Source organism: Zalophus californianus, chromosome 2 (genome assembly GCF_009762305.2).
Source record: "Zalophus californianus isolate mZalCal1 chromosome 2, mZalCal1.pri.v2, whole genome shotgun sequence".
NCBI lineage: Eukaryota > Metazoa > Chordata > Mammalia > Carnivora > Otariidae > Zalophus > Zalophus californianus.
Window position 1 is genome coordinate 168,873,156 of NC_045596.1, and position 24,479 is coordinate 168,897,634.

The 24,479-nt window shown below is 47.5% G+C and overlaps 2 long non-coding RNA genes across 2 annotated transcripts; one reads left to right on the top strand and one right to left on the bottom strand.

Annotated features, from left to right (window-relative positions):
• Window positions 1-1,138: 1,138 nt before the first annotated feature.
• Window positions 1,139-5,994, top strand: LOC113925282. The gene is made up of 3 exons (XR_003520968.2): window positions 1,139-1,381; window positions 3,094-3,165; window positions 5,859-5,994. It is a non-coding gene; the product is annotated as an uncharacterized LOC113925282 (long non-coding RNA).
• Window positions 3,477-11,542, bottom strand: LOC113925281. The gene is made up of 3 exons (XR_003520967.2): window positions 11,428-11,542; window positions 5,846-6,062; window positions 3,477-3,602 (listed from the first exon to the last, which is right to left on the bottom strand). It is a non-coding gene; the product is annotated as an uncharacterized LOC113925281 (long non-coding RNA).
• Between the last annotated feature and the right edge of the window lie 12,937 nt (window positions 11,543-24,479).

Here is a 24,479-nt window from a genome sequence, read left to right on the forward strand (position 1 = left end):
AAGAGGACTGATTCGCAGAGTATATACTGTGTGTCAGACACTGCTAGGATCCTCTGAACATCCCTAGGAAGTAAATACTATCACTATTCCCGGTTTATAGAAGAGGATGCTGAGGCACAGAGAAATTAAGTAACTTGCCTCAGGTCACACAGCCGGTGAGTGGGGGAGACAGCATCTGAGCCCCGGGCCATGTGTTTCCCTAGACCTGACACACCTGGGACCAGGTAGGCTGGGCTGTGGAACGAGAACACTCCAGCCAGATGGGATGGAAGACACGAATGTTGAATTGATTTGTCATTGTCTACTTGGAGACATCTTGCCGTGAGTAGCTTCATGTATCTTTGAGGAGACCAGCTGGAAGGCATTTTGGTCTGTGACAGCTTGGGAAGCAGAGGGTCAGGAAGTAAGGGAGGTGCCTGTCTTCATTATTTCTCTGGGGCCCCAGGGAGGTGACCAGGGGGAGGGAGTGGTCCGCCGGGCTGCTGAGCCATGACATTCTTGACCATCAGCCTCCACCATGAGGAACTAAGGTTGGTGAGAACTTCCCTGTGGTTTAAGATGGGTTCTGGTGAAGGTTGGGGCCCTGCTGTGGGTGTGCCTTTGGTAGGGTCACCAAAAGTGACAGACTTGCCTTTCTCTTTCTCTCCTGCCTTCGCTGTCTCCCTCTCAAGCACGACCCGGTGGGACAGCCACAGGAGGTGTGAGTAGAAGGGATGAAGAATCACCTCTCCGTGGGGGTGAAGGAGGGCCCGCAGGAGTTTCCCTGAGGCCCTGGAGAAGTTTGGAGAAAATTCTGCATCCCTTCCCTTGCAGTATCAACAGAGAAGGGGGCGGCTATTGTCAGGGAGAGGGCCATTCTGTTGCTGCTGCCGAAGCCACTGAGAGGCTGACAAGCCAAGGGCGCGCTCCTGCTGATGGCGGTCAGGCTGGGCCAGAGTATATGTGCCTTTCAGAATCAGCTGGGCCTGCTAGGCAAAAGCAGGAGCCCGGAGCCCTCCCCGCGGCCTCTGAGCACCCTTAGTGTGCTCCTGTCATGGGACTGACGTCCCCAGGGGGTCACTGTGCCTAGAAGGCCATGCTGCAGGGAAAGCAGCAGCAGGATAGAGGGTGCTGGAAGCGGGAGCAGGGCGGTCCCGGCATGGAGAAACCAGCAGAGTGCCTGAGTGGTTGTGAGGAGTGAACCTGCAGATTTCGTCAGCAATGGGCCATGTGATGTGTCGGCTGCTGGTGACCAAGGTCTCCACCACACACCGCAGTGCCTGCACTCCGAGGGCTCCAGAGCTGTGCCGGAGTGGGCAGGGAAGCGGACAGACGATCATCGTGAGCACCCAGGGACTGCTGGAGACCCCCAAGGGTGCTGGGTGCACGCGGAGGACATCAGGTGGGCTCTGCATGGAAGAATCCTCACGGACAGGGAATCCCTGTGCACAGAGCTCTGCCCCTTCCCACTGGGATCCCTTTTCAGGGAATTGTCCCTTCTTGGTATGTTGTATGACCTATTTTTTTTTTAAACCAACAGTGTATCACAAACACCTGTCTGCATTGATCCAAATTCATCTCATCACCATTTTTAGTTGACTCCATTCTGATGGGTGGTTCTCAAGACCCCTAAATGTGTGATAAGGGAAGGGTTCACTGGGGAATGATTTCTTGTCTCTCTGTGTGCACGTGTGCGTGTGCGTGCACATGCACACACACACAAACACACACAAACACACACACACTTCTAAAACTTACGTACTTTATGGCTCCGTGTATATTGTTTAAAAGGATTTAGTTTGGAAATTTTCAAACATACACAGAGTTAGATAGAAAAGCAGAGTGGATCCTTCCCTAGTACTTATCTCCCAGCATCTGCAATTATCAACATTTTGCCAATTTCGTTTCCTCCTTCTCCCTGGGGTATTAAAAAAACCAGTCACAATTCCCTGCTTTTCATCAGTGCTTTAGAAAAGCATCACCTCACCCCATCCTTACAGCAGTCCTGTTATTACACATCCTTACAGCAGAGTGGTTATTGTTCATTTTACAAAGAGAAAACCAAGGCTCAGAGAAGTTAAGAAAGTTTTCCAAGGTCACACAGCTAGTGAATAGCAGAGCCAGACAACCCAGGCCTTCTGATGCCTAATCCGGTTCCCTCTTACTGTATCATTCCAGCTGCACTTTAGGAGGCAGGCGGGGCAAGGGTGGGTAGCTCGGTTGGTGGCGGGGGTGGGGGGGTGGGGGAGTGGGGGGGTGGTGTCCCTGGGACTCTTAGCTTACAATGTTGCCTGGTCTAAGGCCTTCCTTTTAACCTTGTTGCTTGTCCCACCCTGCTGGTTTGAGGGGCTCGGGCGGGAGCAGGGCAAATTAAGCTGTCTCAGGTTTTTCATCGGTGGCTTCCTTGGATCGTGGCTGCAGGATGTTTATAAAACTCTGAATCAATTTGAGGCGCAGAGATTTTCAATCAGGGAGGCAGATTGCGCTGATAGGGTCAAAAGGCCTGTCGCCAGCGAGGATCATAGCATCTGACATATTAATTTGAGCTGTCAGAACCAATATGTGTAACAGAGGCGTGGAGGCCCAGGTCCTGTTTCTGAAAAGGAGTGGGAAAAGACAAAAAAGGGGGAGAGGTACCCCCCTATGTCAAGCTAGCATTTCACAGATTCCCGTAGAATCAGCACCGCCAGCGTGTGACCAGCGGCCCTCCATTCCTGGGACGGGGGCGGGGCGGAAGGGGCGGGGAGCCTGGAGCTTGCTCCGCGAGGCGCGGGGGGCATCCCAGCGACCAGGGCCCGGCCGCCCTGTGAGTAAACTTTACACGACACCCACTCTCTGTCTCTTTCCTTGCCCCCCACACCGTTGGAGTTCCAAAGCTGCCTTGCCTCTCTGAGCCTCGGCAGGAGGTCCGTTTGTTATCGAGAACCCTTTGATATCTAGCATGTGAGCTGTCTACGGCTGGAGTCGGGCTTTTGGCAGGAAATCACCATGAATCCTGCCTCTCCTGAGGGTCACCCACAACACAGCTCCCGCCTAGGACCCCTCCCACGGCTCTCCAGTTCCCCTTGTCCCTCTCAACCCTCTCACGCCTGACCCTCCATTCCTTTCCGACAGCTTTGGAGAACCCCACCATCTGCTTAAGACGCTACCACACCTTCCCTTCCTGAGATCTGGAGGCTGATGCTCGTAAGTCAGACTGCCAGAGCACAGGGCGTGTCGGGTCTGCGAGGGTCATGGGCACCGGGGGCCACATCATGTTCCCGGGGACTCCATCCTGTCGGGTTCCACATGCAAAGCAGGATGGACCCAGAAAGGCCCAGTAGCGTCCCTGCTTCTTACACCAAAGTCATTGTGAAAATATGGGAACATATAACATGGTTAGCCAGACAGAGAAGCTCCATTCCTGGGAGACCCTGGGGGCCGCTGGGCCATGACTGGGGTGACTGGGGTGGTGATCTCCCTCATGGTACAGAAAGAGTTATTTCTCACCCAGCAGAAACAGTTCATACTTATATAATTGGGCACAGCAGAAATGCAGCAATCTTGAGTAGTGGACAATATCTTTGTAATAACACATGAGCACACGTGTACAGAAGTCGGGGTCACTTGCAAGCTGCCGAGGCCTGCGGGGAAGAGGTGAGAGGGGGGTTCAGAGTTCTTTTTGTGCCGTTCCAAGGCTCACGCTGCCTGGGGCCAGTCCCTGTACTGCGGTGCCCTTCGGGGATGGAAGAAGAAGGGGGTTTTCTGGGTGGGGGGGAGGGAGGGCTCTCTCTGGGACCCAGGAGCAGACCCCATGGCTCCTTCACAGCCTGACCTCCCCTCTCACACTTGGCTTGTTGGATGGTCGCGTCTTCCCTCCAGCCACTCTCAGGGCGCCCCCAAACCAGTGGAGAACCCGGTTTTAACTACTCCAGGTTTTTCTTTCTCACAGAATTTCGTGCTGTGCAAACGATACAGAGCTTTGAGAGGAAAAAGCTAAAAAGTCTTGCTTGAGTTGTGTGTAAGAAGTATGGAAGGCCTTGCTTGGAGGGGAGCTGGTAATTTGAAGGGGAAGAAAGTGGGGGGCCAGGGTTATCAGCCCCCGGCTTCCCCCCTCTGCTCCCCAAGGCCGGTCTGTCTGCTTGGCTGGAAGGTCTGCACAGGGATGTGGCAACTGCTCTGTCTTCTCATCTGACCAGCTTCTTGGGTCCCTTACAAAGGATGACTTTTTAGTCACTTCCTCTCTCTGGGTGGAAAAGATGCTGAGATTCACATGAAGAAGAGCATTTCTTTTCTGGATCAGGATTTCCATCCACCTGAAAGGTCCAAGTCAAAGCAAATGGTGGAGAGAGAGGCAGGAGTCGGGGGAGAGGGAGAGGCAGGAGGGTTTGGGTTGTAGCTCACGGACACGGGGTTTCTTGTCAAGATGATGGAAATGTTCTAAAATAGACTGTAGGATGATGGAGACATATATCTGCACATATACTAAAACCATCGAATTTCATACTTTAAAGGGATGAAAAGTATGGTATATGAGTTGTATCACGATAAAGCTGTTAAAACAAAGAAGAAAAGAATGCTCTTCACACCAGGGCCTGGCCTGGGAGGGGCATGGTGGGGTCCCAGCAGTGGGGGCACCTGTAGAACCCACAGGGTAGCAAAGAGGCTGGAAAGGCGTTCTGTCGCTAAAGCCAGCCACGCTCACATCCGGGGCCTGCGGTGAAGTTCGACGACTATGGCAATCTGGTTCGCGGGGTATTGCTGCTGGGAGGGCTGCTGGGGTCCGTGTAGTTAGACTCAACTCTGAGACCGGAGCCCTGGCTTCTGATGCTCATTCTCATGTCCTTGCCTCCTCCTCTCCTTGAAGAAGAGCTGAGACGTGGGCTGGACATGGTCTGTTACCCTTCAGTCCTTACAGAGTATACATAGCTCTGTGAATCTATGGATACATTTGTAAATGCATAGAGAAAGATGGAGGAAAATATACCACAATTTTTATAGTGGTTACCCCCGAAAAGTTTACAAATAAAAAGCATCCAGAATCCCTGGGTTCCTCTGTTTCTGGTCTTTTCCTACGGGCTGCTAAGAACCTATTGGAGAGGGGCGCCTGGGTGGCTCATTCAGTTAAGTGTCTGACTCTTGATTTCAGCTCAGGTCATGATCTCAGGGTCATGGGATCGAGCCCGACATCGGGCTCCATGCTCAGCGGGGAGTCTGTTTGAGATTCCCCCGCTCTCTTTCCCTCTGCCCCTCCCCTCCTCTCAAATAAATAAATCTTTTATTTTTTTTAAAGCACCCATAGAAGATATTGAGTTTCTCTTGTGTGACCAAGCAGGGCACATTTCTTGTTTGTAAAAGTCCTTGCTGTCTTTGTCCTTGAATGCTGGCATGGGCCATGTAGGGGAGCTTGGAAGTGTCTTTCCTTAAGGAGAGAGGGGATGTACCACCATCCCTCGCTTTGAGGTTTTCCGTGGACTTTCTGCAGTTATAGTACAAGTGGTTTGGCAGGGAAGGGTGCGTGCTCTCGAGTCCAATTACTTAGGCTCCTATCTTTGCTTAGTCACTTCCTAGGTGTGGGATCTCGGACAAGTTACTTAACCTCCTTGTGCCACAGTGTACTCATCTCTGACAGGGGCAGAGTCATAGTCCCGACCTCATAGGGTTTTAGAGGGTTAAATGAGTTAATGCAAGTAAGATGCTGGGCTTACAAAGTCCTCACGCCCTGCTAGTTATTCTTGTGCAGGGGAGCTGTGAGAATCACCGGCTCCGGATAGTTTTGCAATTACGAGAATGTAGGGGAGGATCTCTTCCCCAGGTGCTGGGAGGCTTATAGCCAAGCCCAGGCTCCGCCTCCTTGACACAAATTTTTTTCCCTTGTCCAATTTACCTTGGCACAAAAGGATAATTCACTGGTATGTCCACATCCTGGTCATCAGCATAAATCTCCCCTCCTGGCACGTGTGGTGACAGCTCCTCTGGTCTCCTGCACTTTCTTTGCCGAGTTCCCCATTAGTGTTGTTTGCACGAAGAAAGGCCTGGTGTTCCTGCCTTCGCCCGAAGCCATTTTTCTTTGGAGAAGAGCAGGTAAGGCGAGCGGTGGGGGCCTGAAGAAGAGGGAAGGTGGGAGAAAGACCATCCGGGCTGAACGTGACCTTGGAATCCCAGGTTGGGGGCTTTAACAGCTGCCTGGCCTAGAAATGCACAGGCTGGCCACCCCTCCCACCCTTCCCAGCACTGCCCTGCCTGTCCGGGGAAGGCAGGTGGAACTGTACCTGGTCCCGGCCCTGGAGGCAGGTAGGGTGGGGGAGGAGGGGAATGGTTATTTTCGAGTCTCGTTCTTGGTTTGATTTTCTTCTCACATCCCACATTTTCTTCCTCTTTCACCAAAAAGTGCACACCCCTTGGAGATTGCCAACTGTTCTGGGCCCTCATAATGCATCAGATGACCTCCCATACATAACTCTCTCCTTTGAGTCCTGCTGAAGCCCAAAGTCTCAGTTGGGATCCCCAGGAGTGAGGACAACCATTCTTTCTTTCACAAACATTTGGACTTTGGGTCAGAAGCCACCATAAAAGGACAAAAAGAGAAAACAGTTCTTAAGGAAATGTTCTTCATTTTGGGACATTGCTCAAGGTGTATTGGGAATGTGAATGAACTTTTCTTTCACTCATTTCATTCACTTATTTATTCATTCATTGCAAGAATATTTATTGATTCTTTTACATAGTGCTTTTCAAACTTTTTTTTTTTTAAAGCAGAACCCCTGCCTCTTCAATAAAATCTTCATGAAACCCAATATATATGGGTCAGAATTCAGAGAGATTTGGTACTTGCCCCGGGGCATCTGAGCTAGTTAATGGGGATGCTGGGTGGTATCCAGACATTCTCATTTCTAACCCTTAGGTCAAATATGGCCTGGTTATTTGGAGTATTTATGGAGAAGTACAGGCAGTCCCAGACTTACAAATGAGTTCTGTTCCAAAAGTTCATCTGAAAGTCAGCTGTCTGGAACTCGGAATGTATTTTCCTATAGAAACAGAGGTATGGGTGGTGGCTAGGTTCCCAGACCAGCCCACAAAAGCCTTTTTAATCCACAATGTGTTGGAATTCTGGAACTAACGGTTCTCTGTTAGCTTTGTGCCCCATCAGTGCTGCAGATTTTGTGTGCATGCCGCCGACGGGACAGTGAGACCTCACCTGCGGGCCACGCAGCTGTCTCTCAGTCCCATCCACGTGGGACACAGGACAGAGCTGGCAAAGGGGCAAAAGTGGCCTGTGCATATTTAGAATAGATGCAGCCAATGTCCTTGGTCCCAATAGAATGTAAACTTCACAAAGGAAGTGATTTTTCTTTCTTTTGCTTCCTGCTGTGTCCCCAGCCCATGGTGGTCCATAGCAAGTGCTGGAGGCCTCACTGTGAAATGAATAAATGCACTAACTTTTCATAGATTTCTCAGAGAATAGACTCTCAGTCGCTCCCTTAGAATCTAGTTAGTGTTACCTCACACGCAACTCCTGTAAGCCTGGTTATTCAGTTTCCAGGCCTGCTCTATGTAGAAGCAGCGAAGCAAAGGTTGATCTAGAACAGTCACACCAGTCAGAGGTGACCACCATCACGAGAGGAGACAGAGGAACTATAAGAAGCTGACACGTGTGAACTCCAAAAGCAAACAGTCTGGGTCATTTAGCTCAAGGAACCCTGGGAATCATTATTATATAATAAACATTAATCAATGCTCTATAATTTATCACCCCTATTTAAGGAGGTAGGAAAGTATGTGTGGACACTGCATAAAGCTTAACAGAAAAATGACATTTCTTAAAGAAGCAGACTCCCCTGTTACCCGGAAAACCATTCTAGATCACAGAGTGAGGACACTTCCAGTTCTGAGTACTTGCGTGTTCTAGTTTGTAAGACTAGAAAACGCTGGATATTATGCTTTAGTTACTATAGTGGCTATTTGGGGCCCTGTGGTACTCCCGGTCTTTTCTTATTGCAAATATAAGTGCATTTTAGGGGACGAGGACATTTTGCCCATAGCACACCACACGTGGCCCAGCGTGGCCTTCTGGGAGACAGGGGAGAAGATGAGGCAGCGAGGTTATCTCTGCAAGAGTGGACATCTTTGGGGGAACTTGGCTTGAAGACAGAGCATGGGCTTCAGAGTAAGATGGACCTGCCCTCAAATGTAGGCTCTTCTGCTTACCAGCTGCATTACCTTGGACAGGTCATTAACCACCCTGAGCCCTAGTGTTCTCCGCCTCTGAAAGGTAAGGCCTTCTTTACAGAGTTTGGAGGTTTGACTGAACTAGTGTATTTAACGCACCTGGTGTGCTGGTGTTATAGAAAAGATATTCCGCAAATATAATTCCTTCTCTATTGCCAGGGGATGCCCTCCCCTCCTGTTGTTGGGTGTGAGTGTAGAATAGCATTTGTGTGTGTGTGAATGTGTGTGTGTGTCTGCAAGGGTGACTTTCTCACTGAACAACTCTTCTCTCCAGCAGTTCTGCTCATTTCCTGCCCTGCCCCACGTCCAGTGGGCAGTTGGGCAAATGGGCCAATAGTCTAAGAACGCTTTGCGAAGTTTTGGTAAATACTTGGCCACTCTGCTTTAAGTTGTGATTTGAGGTTGAGAACCAGTAATATGGCATCATTTCCAAGAACAGATCTTCCAACCAAAGATGAAAGAGAAACGTACCCTCTGTTCCCCCCCCCGACCCTGCCCCTTCTTTCCTGTGACCGTCATATCCACGAGGGTGATGGCTGCAGGAGTGAAGACAGTCAGTGACCAGACCTCTCCTTGTCCAACTGTCACACACTGAGGCATGGGGGTGCAGGTCAAATTTTTATAGAGAGGTTTCAGAGATGCCCATAATTGTGCCAGTTTGGGGGCTCGGGTGAAATGTCATCATCAAGTGGTCAGATGGTCCTTGTGGACAAAGGCACGGATTCCCCAGCTGCTGGAGGCATTGCTACTGATGGTGCTTCTGTGTGTCCCCGTGCAGGCACTGCCCTGAAATGGAGTGGCGCCCCTGAGGTTGTGTCCCCTCTCCACAGGCGGCCCACGTCCAGGGACTGGGCAAGGTGGTATATAAAGATCTGGTCCTCTTGCCTCAATGTGGGACATCTCTGATGGCCATCTCTGCTCCTGAGCTCTTGGGGGGTTGGGCTAAGGCCCAGTGCAGCTGCATTGCTGCTGAAGGAACATCAAGTTCTGCCTCATCTTCCTTCCTCACACCCTCCCAAGGACACTTTTTTTTTATTATTTTTTTTTCCAAGGACACTTCTTAGTAAATCACCTGCAGGCAAATCTCCACCTCAAAGTCTGTTTCCGCATACAACACTTGGTATGGGAAGGGCTGCAAGGAAGCACACATTAAAATAGGAACTGGAAGCTGGATCACCGGCCAGCCAGCTGGTAAGCAGGAACCCCTCTCTGGTGGGGGATGCGCTAATTGACCCTGGTGCGTGGCCACAGTTCAGTTGTTAAACCTCTCCCCGGCTGTGAGATGAGATGGGATATTGATGGAAGGAAATGTTCTCAGGTGTAGTATCTCAGGTGTTAGAGAGGTTTGCTATGGAAGCACTATTTTCTTGTTCAGGATCTCACCACAGGATGAGGACCCTGGAGGACGGTGCTAGCATGCTGCCTGGGGGACTCCTGGAAGCTTGGAGAAAGTGAAGACCTTATACGCAGCAAAGTAGAAGTTCCAGAACTGCTATGGTAGACAGTGGACAAATGGATGGAAAGACTAAAGAAGTGAGCATGCTGGAGCAGATTGACTGTGTAAGGCTAGAAAACCCACCACTGACTGTTCTCTAAGAAGGCCAAGGGACCCCCTCCCCCAACCCAACCCTCCTTGATGAAAATGACAAGGACTATATCCTCATCAGCAGCATTGTTGAGAAACTCAGCGGGGGCTGTCCTCTGTAGGCTAGGGCTGACCATGGGAGATCCTCTTACAGAATCTCACTCCCTGATAGCAGTAGGGATGGTAGGATCCCCAAATAAGACAGGCCACCTGGCATCACTTAATCATTAGAAGCAAGGTAGGCACAATTATTATGAGTAGTGAGGACAAAGTAGTAGCCAGGGGGGGCCTGGCCTGCAGAGAATGACAAACATAGTTAATAGAACATAGTCCCTAGGGGCACAAAAGATGGGCAGCTAATATGGGTATTCCTTGATCTATACAACCAAAAGAAATTATGGATGAATGCTCAGGAAGCTGAGGGCAGTTGCCCCCAATAAAAAGTTATTTCTTGCCTAGTTTCTAGACCTGAGTCAGTATTTAGACCAGGGACCCATCAACTGAAGGAGAGGTCAGGTCTCCAGAAGAAAGGGCCCTCTATTGCCATAGCAAATATATAATGGCAATCATTTCTTCAGCTTTTCCTCAAAGGTACATATGGCCATTTACCTGGGTAATCATTCACTGGGGAGAAGGGAATATTCAGACTTGTCAAGGACTTTTGGACACAGGATCTGTGTGAAAATTGACACCCAGGAAGCTGAAGCTTCAGTATAGTCCCTTTGGTTCACAGTGGGTCCACTGGGTCCTCAGAGTCACCCAGTGGGTATTTCTCTGAGCCATGAAGGTGTAATTGGAATAGACTCGGTCATTGGCAGAACCACAGCATTGGTTCCTTAGCATGTTTGGTAAGAGCTACTGGAATAGGAATGACCAGGTGGTCCCTGAATCTTCCCTCCCCTTCTGGCCAAACAGTAAATAAAAACCAATATTGCTTCCTGAAAGGAGGAAATGTCATAAATTAGTGTCATTCTTGAAGACATAAATATTGCCCGGGTGGTTATCTCCATCATGTCCTCATTTAACCCACCACTTTGGCCTCTACAAAACCCACATGTGTCCTGGTGGATGACAGGGAACTCCTGAAAACCCAACCAAGTGGGAGTCCCAGTTGCAATTATTTTGCCAGAAGTGGCATTTGTGCTAGACAGATTAGAATGGCCTCAGGTATGGGGTATGTAGCTGTTGATGTGGAAAATGCATTTTTTTCCATACCTATTGGGGAAGCAGTTCACATTCACCTGAGATGGACAATAGTATACATTTATGTCTTGGCCCAGGGCTGCATGACCTCTTCTGCCCTCTGTCATAATAAAGTCTAAAGGGACCTGGACCATCTGGATATTAACACTATTTTGATAATCTTACCTGGGATTAACAAGAAGTGGCAAGTATATTGGAGGCATTAGTAAGATGCATAGACTATAGCCAGTGGGAGATAAATCCTGCAAATATTTAAGAGCCCACCATATCTGAAACACTTTTAGGGGTCCAGTGGTCTGGCACACGGCTGGGAGATTCTCTTCAAAGTAAAGGACAGATTATTACATCTCTCATTCTCTAGTCCTGAGAAGTAAGCACAACACCTACTAAGCCTCTCTGGGTTCTGGAGGCAGTATGTTTCATACTTGGGGATATAGCTCCGATCCATTTACCTGATGACCTAGAAGGCATTCAGCTTTCGGTAGAGCCCAGACATGAGAATACTCTGCAGAAGGTCCAAGATGCAAGATCCCTGTTTTCTGGGCTGTATGACCTGGTGTCTTTATGATGTCAGAGGAATTTATGAAAGGAACCGTTGTCATTCTCTTAATAGGAGAGTCACAATACAGACCTCTAGGGTTCTAGAATAAGACCATGCCATCTCCACCATCGAAAAAATAGCTCTTGGCATGTTACTGGTAGAGACAGAGACTGGCCATCAGGAGCTGGGTTCTGTCTGGCCCACCAAGGCAAACACTGGAGAAGCCAACAGCAATCCAAAATGAGATGGGAGTGGGACATCTGTGGGTGGGCATGGGTAGTGCCAGAGGACATGAGCAAGCTGCTTGAGCAGGTGGCTCAGACTCTCATGTCTGCTGTTGTTTCGTGGGTGACCTTCCCCCTGCTCACACTTGTGGCTGCAGGGGGCCAGCAGGTTCCCTTAGGACCAGTGACAGAGGAGGAAAGAGCTGAGCTCGGTTCATGGTTGGGTTAACCTGGTAGGTGTGTGCGAGCCAAACCTGGATGGCACCTGAATTACAGTGCCATCCAGGAGGAGGCCTGAAAGACAGCAGCCAAGAGCAGTGCTCCCAGGGGGCGGGCCACCAGGTGACTCACTCTGTGTGGAAAGAGGAGTGGCCTGAAGTAAGAATATGGACGACTCTTGGGGAATGGCGAATGGCTTGGCTGCTTGGTCATGCACCTGGCAGGAGAAATACTGGAAATGAGGGACAAGGAGCTCTGGGGAGGAGATGTGTGGGCGGGCCCAATGGAAGCAGGCGTGAAGGGTGATCTTTGTATCACATATTAAAGCCCATTAGGGAGTGCCCGTCATGGAAGAAGCACTTAATGCGGTTGACAGAATCACTCGGCCAGTTGGTCCTTTCTTATCAGCACCCTCTCTTGACCTCATTTTCCATGCCAGCCCCATGGGGGGCATACACCGAGTAGCCAAGGTGGCAGAGACAGAGACTATGCCTGCCCAACAGCTTGGGTTGTCCCTCACTAAGGTTGAACTCGATACTTCTGCTGCTGAACGTCTACACTGACAGCACAGGATTCCAACACTGAGCCCCTGTGCCTCCAGGAGACCAACTAGCCCCTTGTGGCAAGTTGATTATATGGGATCTCTTCTACCCCAAAAAGGACAGGGATTCATCTTGACAAGCATTGACATGTATTCTGGGCATGAGTTTGACTTTTTTGCCCCTGAGATGTCACCTAATACGAGTATCTGAGGGCTTGCAAAGTCTGACTCATATGGTATCCTGTACAATATGGCACTGGGCCTAGACACCCACTTACAGTAAAGGAGGGGTGACAGTGGGCATGTGACCAGGATACCAACTGGTCCTATTACAGGTCATACAACCCAGACATTGTTGACCTGATAAGGAAATGGAAAAAACCTTCTGAACACATAGCTGAGGTGCCAGTAGAGCCGATCCCCAGCGGGAATAAAGCACATTCTCTAACATGCAGTATGCACCCTAAATTAACGACATTATGTGGTACGTGTCTCTGATGGATGGAATATATGGAGCCAGGAACTGAGGCGACATAGAAGTGGCCCTGCTTGCTATCACTCTTAGCGACCCACTGGGGGAACCTACTTCCCATCCTCATGACTTGAGCCTACGTGGGGCTCGAGGTAGCGCTCTTGAGAGAGGGAGCGTGTCTGCCGGGAAACAAAGCAAACGCCTCGTTGAGCTCCCCTGATGGCTACTGCCTAGGCAATTTCTACTCCTTTTTTTTTTAACTCATTATTTTTGTCATATTATGTATTATTTAAAATTTTAAAGCTTTTAAGTGAATAACTGAACTTTTCTATATTGGGAGAAAAAAACAGTTTTTCATGGAACACTACATCAAAAACTAATGAAGTACTGTATGATGACTAACATAACATAAAAAAAATAAATAAAAGTAGAAAAAGAAAATAGACTACAGATTCTTTCATCTTCAAATTTTAATCTCTGTGTCAAAAACTTCCTAGTCCTTATTATCAACAGACAGGAAGGCCAGGGTGGAAGTCGCCACCCTGTCAGGTGTAGTGCACCCTTATCACCAGCAGGGGCAGGGGTGCTGATACACGATGAGGGCCCCGAAGGGCCTGACTGTCACCTGGGTATCTCTTGGTATTTCCCTGTCCAGTTTTGACAGCAAATGGACAAGTATGACAATCATGTCCTAAGAAGGGCTTGGTGGCCAGGGGCTTAGATTCCTCAAAGGTGAAGGTTTTTTAAAATAATTTTTTATTGTTATGTTAATCACCATACATTACATCATTAGTTTTTGATGTAGTGTTCCATGATTCATTGTTTGTGCATAACACCCAGTGCTCCACGCAGAATGTGCCCTCTTTAATACCCATCACCAGGCTAACCCATCCCCCCACCCCCCTCCCCTCTAGAACCCTCAGTTTGTTTCTCAGGGTCCATCATCTCTCATGGTTTGTCTCCCCCTCCGATTTCCCCCCTTCGTTCTTCCCCTTCTGCTATCTTCTTCTTCTTCTTTTTTTTTCTTAACATATATTGCATTATTTGTTTCAGAAGTACAGGTCCGTGATTCATCAGTCTTGTACAATTCACAGTGCTCACCATAGCACATACCCTCCCCAATGTCTATCACCCAGCCACCCAATCCCTCCCACCCCCCGCCACTCCAGCAATCCTCAGTTTGTTTCCTGAGATTAAGAATTCCTCCTATCAGTGAGGTCATATAATGCATGTCTTTCTCTGATTGACTTATTTCACTCAGCATAACACCCTCCAGTTCCATCCACGTCGTTGCAAATGGCAAGATCTCATTCCTTTTGATGGCTGCATAATATTCCATTGTGTATCTATACCACATCTTCTTTATCCATTCATCTGTCGATGGACATCTTGGCTCTTTCCACGGTTTGGCTATTGTGGACATTGCTGCTATAAACATTGGGGTGCACGTACCCTTTCGGATCCCTACATTTGTATCTTTGGGGTAAATACCCAGTAGTGCAATTGCTGGATCGTATGGTAGCTCTATTTTCAACTGTTTGAGGAACCTCCATACTGTTTTCCAGAGTGGTTGCACCAGCTTGCATTCCCACCAACAGTGTAGGAGGGTTCCCCTTTCTCCACATCCCCGTGAACATCTGTCGTTTCCTGACTTGTTAATTTTAGCCATTCTGACGGGTGTGAGGTGGTATCTCATTGAGGTTTTGATTTGGATTTCCCTGATGCCGAGCGATGTTGAGCACCTTTTCATGTGTCTGTTGGCCATTTGGATGTCTTCTTTGGAGAAATGTCTGTTCATGTCTTCTGCCCATTTCTTGATTGGATTATTTGTTCTTTGGGTGTTGAGTTTGATTTCTTTATAGATTTTGGATACTAGCCCTTTATCTGATATGTCATTTGCAAATATTTTCTCCCATCCTGTCGGTTGTCTTTTGGTTTTGTGGACTGTTTCTTTTGCTGTGCAAAAGCTTTTTATCTTGATGAAATCCCAATAGTTCATTTTTGCCCTGGCTTCCCTTGCCTTTGGCGATGTTTCTAGGAAGAAGTTGCTGCGGCTGAGGTCGAAGAGGTTGCTGCCTGTGTTCTCCTTTAGGATTTTGATGGACTCCTGTCTCATGTTTAGGTCTTTCAACCATTTGGAGTCCATTTTTGTGTGTGGTGTAAGGAAGTGGTCCAGTTTCATTCTTCTGCATGTGGCTGTCCAATTTTCCCAACACCATTTGTTGAAGAGACTGTCTTTTTTCCATTGGACATTCTTTCTTGCTTTGTCAAAGATGAGTTGACCATAGAGTTGAGGGTCCATTTCTGGGCTCTCGATTCTGTTCCATTGATCGATGTGTCTGTTTTTGTGCCAGTACCATACTGTCTTGATGATGACAGCTTTGTAATAGAGCTGGAAGTCCGGAATTATGATGCCGCCAGCTTTGCTTTTCTTTTTCAACATTCCTCTGGCTATTCGGGGTCTCTTCTGGTTCCATACAAATTTTAGGATTATTTGTTCCATTTCTTTGAAAAAGGTGGATGGTATTTTGATGGGGATTGCATTGAATGTGTAGATTGCTCTAGGTAGCACTGACATCTTCACAAATGTTTGTTCTTCCAATCCACGAGCATGGAATGTTTTTCCATTTCCTTCTGTCTTCTTCAATTTCTTTCATGAGTATTTTATAGTTTTCTGAGTACAGATCCTTTGCCTCTTTGGTTAGATTTATTCCTAGGTATCTTATGGTTTTGGGTGCAATTGTAAATGGGATCGACTCCTTGATTTGTCTCTCTTCTGTCTTGTTGTTGGTGTATAGGAATGCCACTGATTTCTGTGCATTGATTTTATAGCCTGCTACTTTACTGAATTCCTGTATGAGTTCTAGTAGTTTTGGGGTGGAGTCTTTTGGGTTTTCCATATACAGTATCATATCATCTGCAAAGAGTGAGAGTTTGACTTCCTCTTTGCCGATTTGGATGCTTTTTTTGTTGTCTGATTGCTGTGGCTAGGACTTCTAATACTATGTTGAATAGCAGTGGTGAGAGTGGACATCCCTGCCGCATTCCTGACCTTAGGGGAAAAGCTCTCAGCTTTTCCCCATTGAGAATGATATTCGCTGTAGGTTTTTCATAGATGGCTTTTATGATATTGAGGTATGTACCCTCTATCCCTATACTCTGAAGAGTTTTGATCAAGAAAGGATGCTGTAGTTTGTCAAATGCTTTTTCTGCATCTATGGAGAAGATCATATGATTCTTGTTCTTTCTTTTGTTAATGTATTGTATCACGTTGATTGATTTGCGGATGTTGAACCAGCCTTGCAGCCCAGGGATAAATCCCACTTGGCCATGGTGAATAATCCTTTTAATGTACTGTTGGATCCTATTGGCTAGTATTTTGGTGAGAATTTTTGCATCCATGTTCGTCAAGGATATTGGTCTGTAATTCTCCTTTTTGATGGGGTCTTTGTCTGGTTTTGGGATCAAGGTAATGCTGACCTCATAAAATGAGTTTGGAAGTTTTCCTTCCATTTCTATTTTTTGGAACAGTTTCAGGAGAATAGGTATTAATTCTTCTTGAAATGTCTGATAGAATTCCCCTGGGAAGCCATCTGGCCCTGGGCTTTTGTTTCTTGGGAGATTTTTGATGACTGCTTCAATTTCCTTAGTGGTTATAGGTCTGTTCAGGTTTTCTATTTCTTCCTGGTTCAATTTTGGTAGTTGATACATCTCTAGGAATGCACCCATTTCTTCCAGGTTATCTAATTTGCTGGCATAGAGTTGCTCATAATATGTTCTTATAATTGTTTGTATTTCTTTGGTGTTGGTTGTGATCTCTCCTCTTTCATTCATGATTTTGTTGATTTGGATCATTTCTCTTTTCTTTTTGATAAGTCTGGCCAGGGGTTTATCAATCTTGTTAATTCTTTCGAAGAACCAGCTCCTAGTTTCGTTGATCTGTTCTACTGTTCTTTTGGTTTCTATTTCATTGATTTCTGCTCTGATCTTTATTATTTCTCTTCTCCTGCTGGGTTTAGGCTTTATTTGCTGTTCTTTCTCCAGCTCCTTTAGGTGTAGGGTTAGGTTGTGTATTTGAGACCTTTCTTGTTTCTTGAGAAAGGCTTGTATTGCTGTATACTTTCCTCTCAGGACTGCCTTTGCTGTATCCCAAAGATTTTGAACAGTTGTGTTTTCATTTTCATTGGTTTCCATGAATTTTTTTAATTCTTCTTTAATTTCCTGGTTGACCCATTCGTTCTTTAGTAGGATGCTCTTTAGCCTCCATGTATTTGAGTTCTTTCCGACTTTCCTCTTGTGATTGAGTTCTAGTTTCAAAGCATTGTGGTCTGAAAATATGCAGGGAATAATCCCAATCTTTTGGTACCGGTTGAGACCTGATTTGTGACCTAGGATGTGATCAATTCTGGAGAATGTTCCATGGGCACTAGAGAAGAATGTGTATACCGTTGCTTTGGGATGGAATGTTCTGAATATGTCTGTCAAGTCCATTTGGTCCAGTGTTTCATTTAAAGTCTTTATTTCCTTGTTGATCTTTTGCTTAGATGATCTGTCCATTTCAGTTAGGGGGGTGTTAAAGTCCCCCACTATTATTGTATTGTTGTCAATGTGTTTCTTTGCTTTTGTTATTAATTGCCTTATATAATTGGCTGCTCCCACGTTAGGGGCATAGATATTCACAATTGTTAGATCTTCTTGTTGGATGGACCCTTTAAGTAGGGTATAGTGTCCTTCTTCATCTCTTATTACAGTCTTTGTTTTAAAATCTAATTTGTCTGATATAAGGATTGCCACCCCAGCTTTCTTTTGGTGTCCATTAGCATGGTAAATGATTTTCCACCCCCTCACTTTCAATCTGGGGGTGTCTTTGGGTCTAAAATGAGTCTCTTGCAGACAGCATATTGACGGGTCTTGTTTTTTAATCCAATCTGATAACCTGTGTCTTTTGATTGGGGCATTTAGCCCATTTACATTCGGGGTAACTATTGAAAGGTATGAATTTAGTGCCATTGTATTGCCTGTAAGGTGACTGTTACTGTATATTGTCTGTGTTCCTTTCTGATCTATGCTGCTTTTAGGCTCTTTTTTTGCTTAGAGGACCTCTTTCAATATTTCTTGTAGGGCTGGTTTTGTGTTTGCAAATTCCTTTAGTTTTTGTTTGTCCTGGAAGCTTTTTATCTCTCCTTCTATTTTCAATGATAGCCTAGCTGGATATAGTATTCTTGGCTGCATATTTTTCTCGTTTAGTGCTCTGAAGGTATCATGCCAGTCCTTTCTGGCCTGCCAGGTCTCTGTGGATAGGTCTGTTGTTTAGATTGTAGAAACAGTCTAATGTTTCTACCATTGTAGGTTACATATCTCTTCTCTCTAGCTGCTTTCAGGATTTTCTCTTTGTCTCTGAGACTCGTAAGTTTTACTATTAGATGTCGGGGTGTTGACCTATTTTTATTGATTTTGAGAGGGGTTCTCTGTGCCTCCTGGATTTTGATGCCTGTTTTCTTCCCCACATTAGGGAAGTTCTCTGCTATTATTTGCTCCAATATACCTTCTGCCCCTCTCTCTCTTTCTTCTTCTTCTGGGATCCCAATTATTCTAATGTTGTTTCATCTTATCATATCGCTTATCTCTCGAATTCTGCCCTCGTGATCCTGTAGTTGTTTATCTCTCTTTTTCTCAGCCTCTTTATTTTCCATCATTTGGTCTTCTCTATCGCTGATTCTTTCTTCTGCCTCATTTATCCTAGCAGTTAGTGCCCCCATTTTGGATTGCACCTCATTAATAGCCTTTTTGATTTCGACTTGTTAGATTTTAGTTCTTTTATTTCTCCAGAAAGGGTTTCTCTAATAACTTCCATGCTTTTTTCAAGCCCAGTTAGTATCTTTAAAGTCATGATTCTGAACTCTAGGTCCGACATTGTACTAATGTCAGTATTGAGTAGGTCCGTGGCAGACGGTACTACCTCTTGTTCTTTTTGCTGAGGTGATTTTTTTCGTCTTGTCATTTTGTCCAGAGGAGAAGAGATGAATGAGAGAACAGAATGCTAACAGGTTAACAACGTCTCCAGCAAATATACTCTATACAAATCAGAAAAGACCTGAAACCAGGAGATAAGAAAGGGAAAGAAAGAAGAGGGAAAAAAAGGAAAAAGAAAAAGATAAAAACAAACAAAAACAGAACAAAACAAAACAAAACAAAAAACAGAATATGATCAAATATGATCAGGCTAGTGCATAGATCAGTGCCACACACTAGCTTTTGGGCATATTTTAAAGGTGAAGTTTTGAGTTGCCCCCTCAAATAAGCCTCCTAAACCAGGAGAAGTACTAATGGGGGGTGAGGGGAGTCTATAATGGGTAGTAGCAGAAGGACATGAGGAGTATCAGTGGCAGCCCTAAGACCAGGTGTAGTGGTAGGAGCTATGGTTTGGTTTCCCTGAGAAAGGAGACCAGCCAGAGCCCCGGAGGTGTGAACTCATACTCAGCAAGGAAATGCTAGCTGCAGAATGGGTGAACTGCAGTGGATGCTATGGGGTGCACTCGGCCCAAGGAATGCTTTACCTCCAGCTGCTGGTTTGTTCACTACTGCCAGCTCATAACTGGGTCCCACGCTCCAGAGATGGCCCTCTGTGGAAGGGCGCTGCTTCGCCCAAGGTTACAGCCCCTCCTCAGTGGTGGCCTGCATCCAATGACTGGTCGAGGCAGGGTTCCAGAGCCTGGACGCCTTACTTTAATGCAGGACATCACCAAAGGCCAGGCCAGCTTCAGAGCTCCTGGGGCTCTGGCTCAGGCCTCTGCTATGACGGCCTCGAAGTTCAAGTCTTCCCTGGGCCCCGTCCTGCTTCCCTCACTCCATCACAGCTGTCGGTCTCAAGGGTACTCCTCAATAAACCTTGCACCCACTTCTCAGTCTCGGACCTTTCCTGGGCACCCTGGGCTATGATAGGGATGCCTATCAGCTGATTTTTCACTTGGCACCTGGCTAGCTGTATTATGGCAGACTAACTGCTCTAACAAACCATGCCAAAATCTCGGTGGCTTAACACCAACGAGAATTCTGATGAGTGTCTCTATCACTAATGCAATTTCTGATGAGGTTGCTTCTGGTCGTTTGGCTCCCCTGAGTCCTTGAAGATGGTTGGCCCCAGCCTCACTGCCTGGCTTCCACTGTCTCTGTGGAGGGGTCTCTATCTGGGGAGCACATGGAGTCCTTAACCACATGGGCCTGGACGTGACTGCAGCCCTTTTGCTCACGTTACGCTGGTGAGTCATGTGAACTGACCTAGATGCATGGAGCGGGGAAGGGGTGTGGGACTTGAACACTGCGGACCCAAAGACCACCCCCCAGAAATGCGATGCTATGTCGAAGGGGGCAGGAACCTGGAGGGGTCACCGCACCATCCTAAGCAACGTTGTGGAAGATGGGAGGTCTGTCTTGACTTCATTCAGCCTCCCGATGCTGTGACTCTCCCCTTTCAGGCACTGGCCTCTGACTGTTCTTGAAGACTCGCTTTCAGAGAGCAGTTAAATGACCACCTAACCCACCAGCCCATAACCCAACAATCGGCTCACGACCCAGCCCTTCCTTCCTTGGAGTTTCAATTCCCTCCCTCTCCACTTCAGCAGGCTCTTCCATGACCCTGTGCCTTTGCCAAAGCTGTGACCCCCTGCCCGGAGCACCGTTACCTTGTAGCTGGGGAGGGATCGCTCTTCTCATTGTTTAGGAGCCAGCTCAGAAGTCACCTCCTCGGTCCTCCTGACCCCTTGCACACATTGGGATTACAGCATTTACCACACTGTTGTGGAAAGTACTCTTTGCCTGTGGGTCTTCTTTTTTGGGGACCAACGTGGTGCGTAATCATGAGGCTGTAAACACCAGAAGAGCCATTCTGTGCGGTCAGGGAGTCCTTCCCACTGCTGTCAACCCCTCCCCCCTGGGGACCTAGGACAGTGCTGGCACTGCAGTAGGCACTCAGCATTTGGTGAACGAACAATCTGTCGTAACCTTTCTACCCGGGCACGTTGCCGGGCATGTCGCCAGCACTGTGCTGTTAAAGGACAGTGTTTGCAAGGTCAGAAGTGTTTGCGATCTTAAGCAATCCTTGCTGGTGGTGGAGTTTCACGTACTGTATTTGAGGGACAGTTCCGAAGGTGAGAGAAGTCCTTCCAGGTCTTGTTCAAATTATTCTACCTAGACACACACACACACACGCACGGGCACAAGCACAAGCACTCCTTTATTCCCGGGCCCTCCCTCCAAATCTTTTTGAAAATGGAGGCCCAAGGAAACTAGTTCTTGTAAAACTGGTTCTTGTAAAACCATTTCCTTATTTTTCCAACCAAAGAGGATAAACCCTGGTGAGAGGAGCTGTTGGAGTCTCTGCCTCCACCTCGCCCGCCCCGCGCCGCAGGCCCCCACCTCCAGGGCTGGCTCATCATCAGACACAATTGTTCCCACAAAGGCACAGAACTTGAGACTTAAATTGGATTTGCCTGTGGCTTTGTGCTCTTCGAGTCCTCCCTCCTTTGTTTTTGATTTATCGTTTTAATCAGTGGTAGTCAATCATTCCCTCTCCGTCTTGCTCACCATAAACACAACCCTTTGCCAAAAAAATTATGACTGTATTAAATGATTTTATTACAGTAAACTGCAGACTGTACAGTGTAAACACAGGTGCTGCTCAAACTCTACACCCTCCAGCTCTGTCCAGACCAGCACGGGTGCCACGGAGAGAGGGAGCGCTCTGGGAGCCGGAGGACAGGAGGTCACTTGGTTCAATGCTTCACCACCAAGAGAAAGGAATGGAGGTCTGGAAGGGGAAGCCTTGGTCTCAGGTCATACTGATGCCTCAAGGCAGAGCGGGGATCAGACCTGGGGTCATCCGATGTCTAAAATCCCTTCCATGACATCTCTCCTCTCCTTGCCCAAGTTCCCGTTAAGCATGCGTCACTACTGTACAGATGCTAGTGGAGGGAACGGTCAATTTGACTCTTGTTAATTCTACCCGGGCTGTGTATCCACCAGGGATCTTCATCTTTCTGTCCCACGGTTGGGGTGAAAACAGAGCACAGGACAAAGGGCAGGTAGGTCTTGCTGCCTCCCAAGCTAGCACGGGAGTGGTGGAGACTTCCTCTTCTCTTAGGCTGGCTGCCTCAGGCATTGTTCTGGGGACTGGAATGGGGAAGTCTGTGGGAAGCCCACACAACAAAAGGAGGCTTTTCCTGGGATGAGGCCTTTGGGGAGCTGCCCAGACCCACGCCCACTGCTCAGTGAGCCCGAGAGCTTTTTCCTGCCATGGTCTAACCACTAGGAAGGTTTCTGAACTGGTTCACCCAAGAGCCTTGGGAGCCATGGAGTTAAGTTTCTTTTGGTGCAGGATAGAGTAAAGAAGAGTTACACACTTTGGGGCCAATTTCGCCAGGGGAATTATCCCAAATATTTTTCATCACTAACCGTGAAAAAGGCATTATGCAGACAGGAGATCTATCAGGAGGAGGGGCACTCGTTGAGGAGTAGATTCTTGAAGATAGGACTCCTTGGGACAATCCACTGACAACATCACTTCCACAGGGACATTTCTTAGCCTTGGGGAAATCACCATGCATGTACACACACCCGCACGTAGGCAATGTATGTACGATGTGTAGTCATCTACAGTTTAGTCTTAACATTGGCTGTTTTCCCTCCTTCCTGTTTGTCTCTTGGTTTTGGCACATCTGGGCCTCTGTAGTAAACAGACCCAATATTTACCAAGTTGCTCCAAAGGTTACATTGGCTTCCAAAAGTTTTTATTCCTGGTTCGTCTGGATATGTTTCAGCTCACAAGAGAAGCTGTTTTCGCTGAGCCTGGGCTGCTCGAGAGAGAGAGGCAGGAACACAGGCCCATCTGTTGGAGACTGGAACATAAATAGCCCCCTTTAAAAATAAATCTCCGCTTTTAACTCCGTAGATAAAAATATCTGAATAAAGGACAATTCTTAATCTCCACCTTCTCCCCTGCTTGACTCAAGCCTTTCTAAGTGGAGTTTTTTCCCTTCTCCTTTTACAGGTTTCATTTTGGCTTTGATTCTAGCGAGTTTACTGACAGATTACTTCATTTTAACTATATGGCTTTTCTGTCTAGTGGGAGGCATATTTCTAAGTATCATATTTATCAAAAGAGCTCTGCAAAACAAGGGCCAGAATTACTCTTTTGATGGTTCCCCCTCTAACTACAACCACAATAAATTTTGTGAGAAAGAATGCTCAACTGGGGACCTTTTATGTTAAAGCTGAGAACCGGGGTTCAGACATTGTCACTCTCAAACCTCCACCAGTTGGGCCGTTTTCCCCCCTCCTCCCCCCTCCCTGGGCAGAAATCTCACATCTGGTCTCACTTGCAAGGCTGGTCCTGGGCTCCCAAGGGCTCCATATTTTTCCCCCTATAACTTTAAATCAGAGGAGCATTTCAGTAAATCACAGGGAAGACTTATTTATTGGACATAGTTTTGGGTCTCTTAAAGCATGGAAAATAAATTTAATGGAGCGTTTGGAGCATTTCTCCAATCTTTTGAGGGATTACTTGGGGAATTTGTCAACTGCGCCAAGCCCAGCAGCCTGATCCAGAGAGATGGGAGGAAATGATGGGAGAATCTTCTCCGAGGGCCCAGGTGGGTCCTAAATCACCCCCAGAAAGATTAATAGAAGGGGGCCTCATTGCCAGCAAGGTTGATTGGCAGCATCACCGTTTATTTAATAAACTATCATTTTAGCTGGAGGGTGACTTTAATCTGAATTACATTTTGTTTTTGTCATCCACTCTTGCCAAGTAATTTATGGAATACCATAGCATGCTTCTTAGCCTCCAACAGCAGAGGGAGGTGAAGATGGAGGCGGGGAAGGAACAAAGAAAGACAGTGAACTTGAAGATCAAGGAAGGCGACTTGGTGAGCACCTTGAGGTGCACGGAAGAGCAGTTGGAGTGGGACAGGGAGAGGGAGGTGTGGAGCCCGGCCGGGCACGCCACCTTGCATCCCTCGGCCTGGTACTTGCCCACTGGATCGCCGTGTCCCTGGGGTGTGCTCCCGGTGCCATGGGGCTCATGTGTGGCTATGGCCTGGCCTGAGGAAAACTGAAAGGAGCTGACTGTTCATAATCAAGGGATGAGGCCTTGAATGTGGAATATGAAGTCCCTAGAACAGATCAGAACTGATGGGTGGGTCTCCGGGGGCAAGGCGGTCTGCCCGGTTGGATGGGCAAGTTTCATTCTCGGTGCCCTGGAGCAGGAGATGAGGGTGGCTGGGGCTGGCTCTTCCTCGCTGAGCGAAGTCAGTAGGAGGAGGTGTTTTAGGGCTTTAGGAACCTGGGGCCCTGATGTTCCGAGTGGTAGCAGTGATTCTTTAGGACAGGGAGATGGAAGGCTGGCAGGGGATGTAACTAACCTTCAGGAAGATGTGGTTCTCCTTCAGATAGGAACTGCTAGAAGAACCAAGTTCTGTTCACGAGGGCAGACGGGCTTTGTGTTTGGAGGC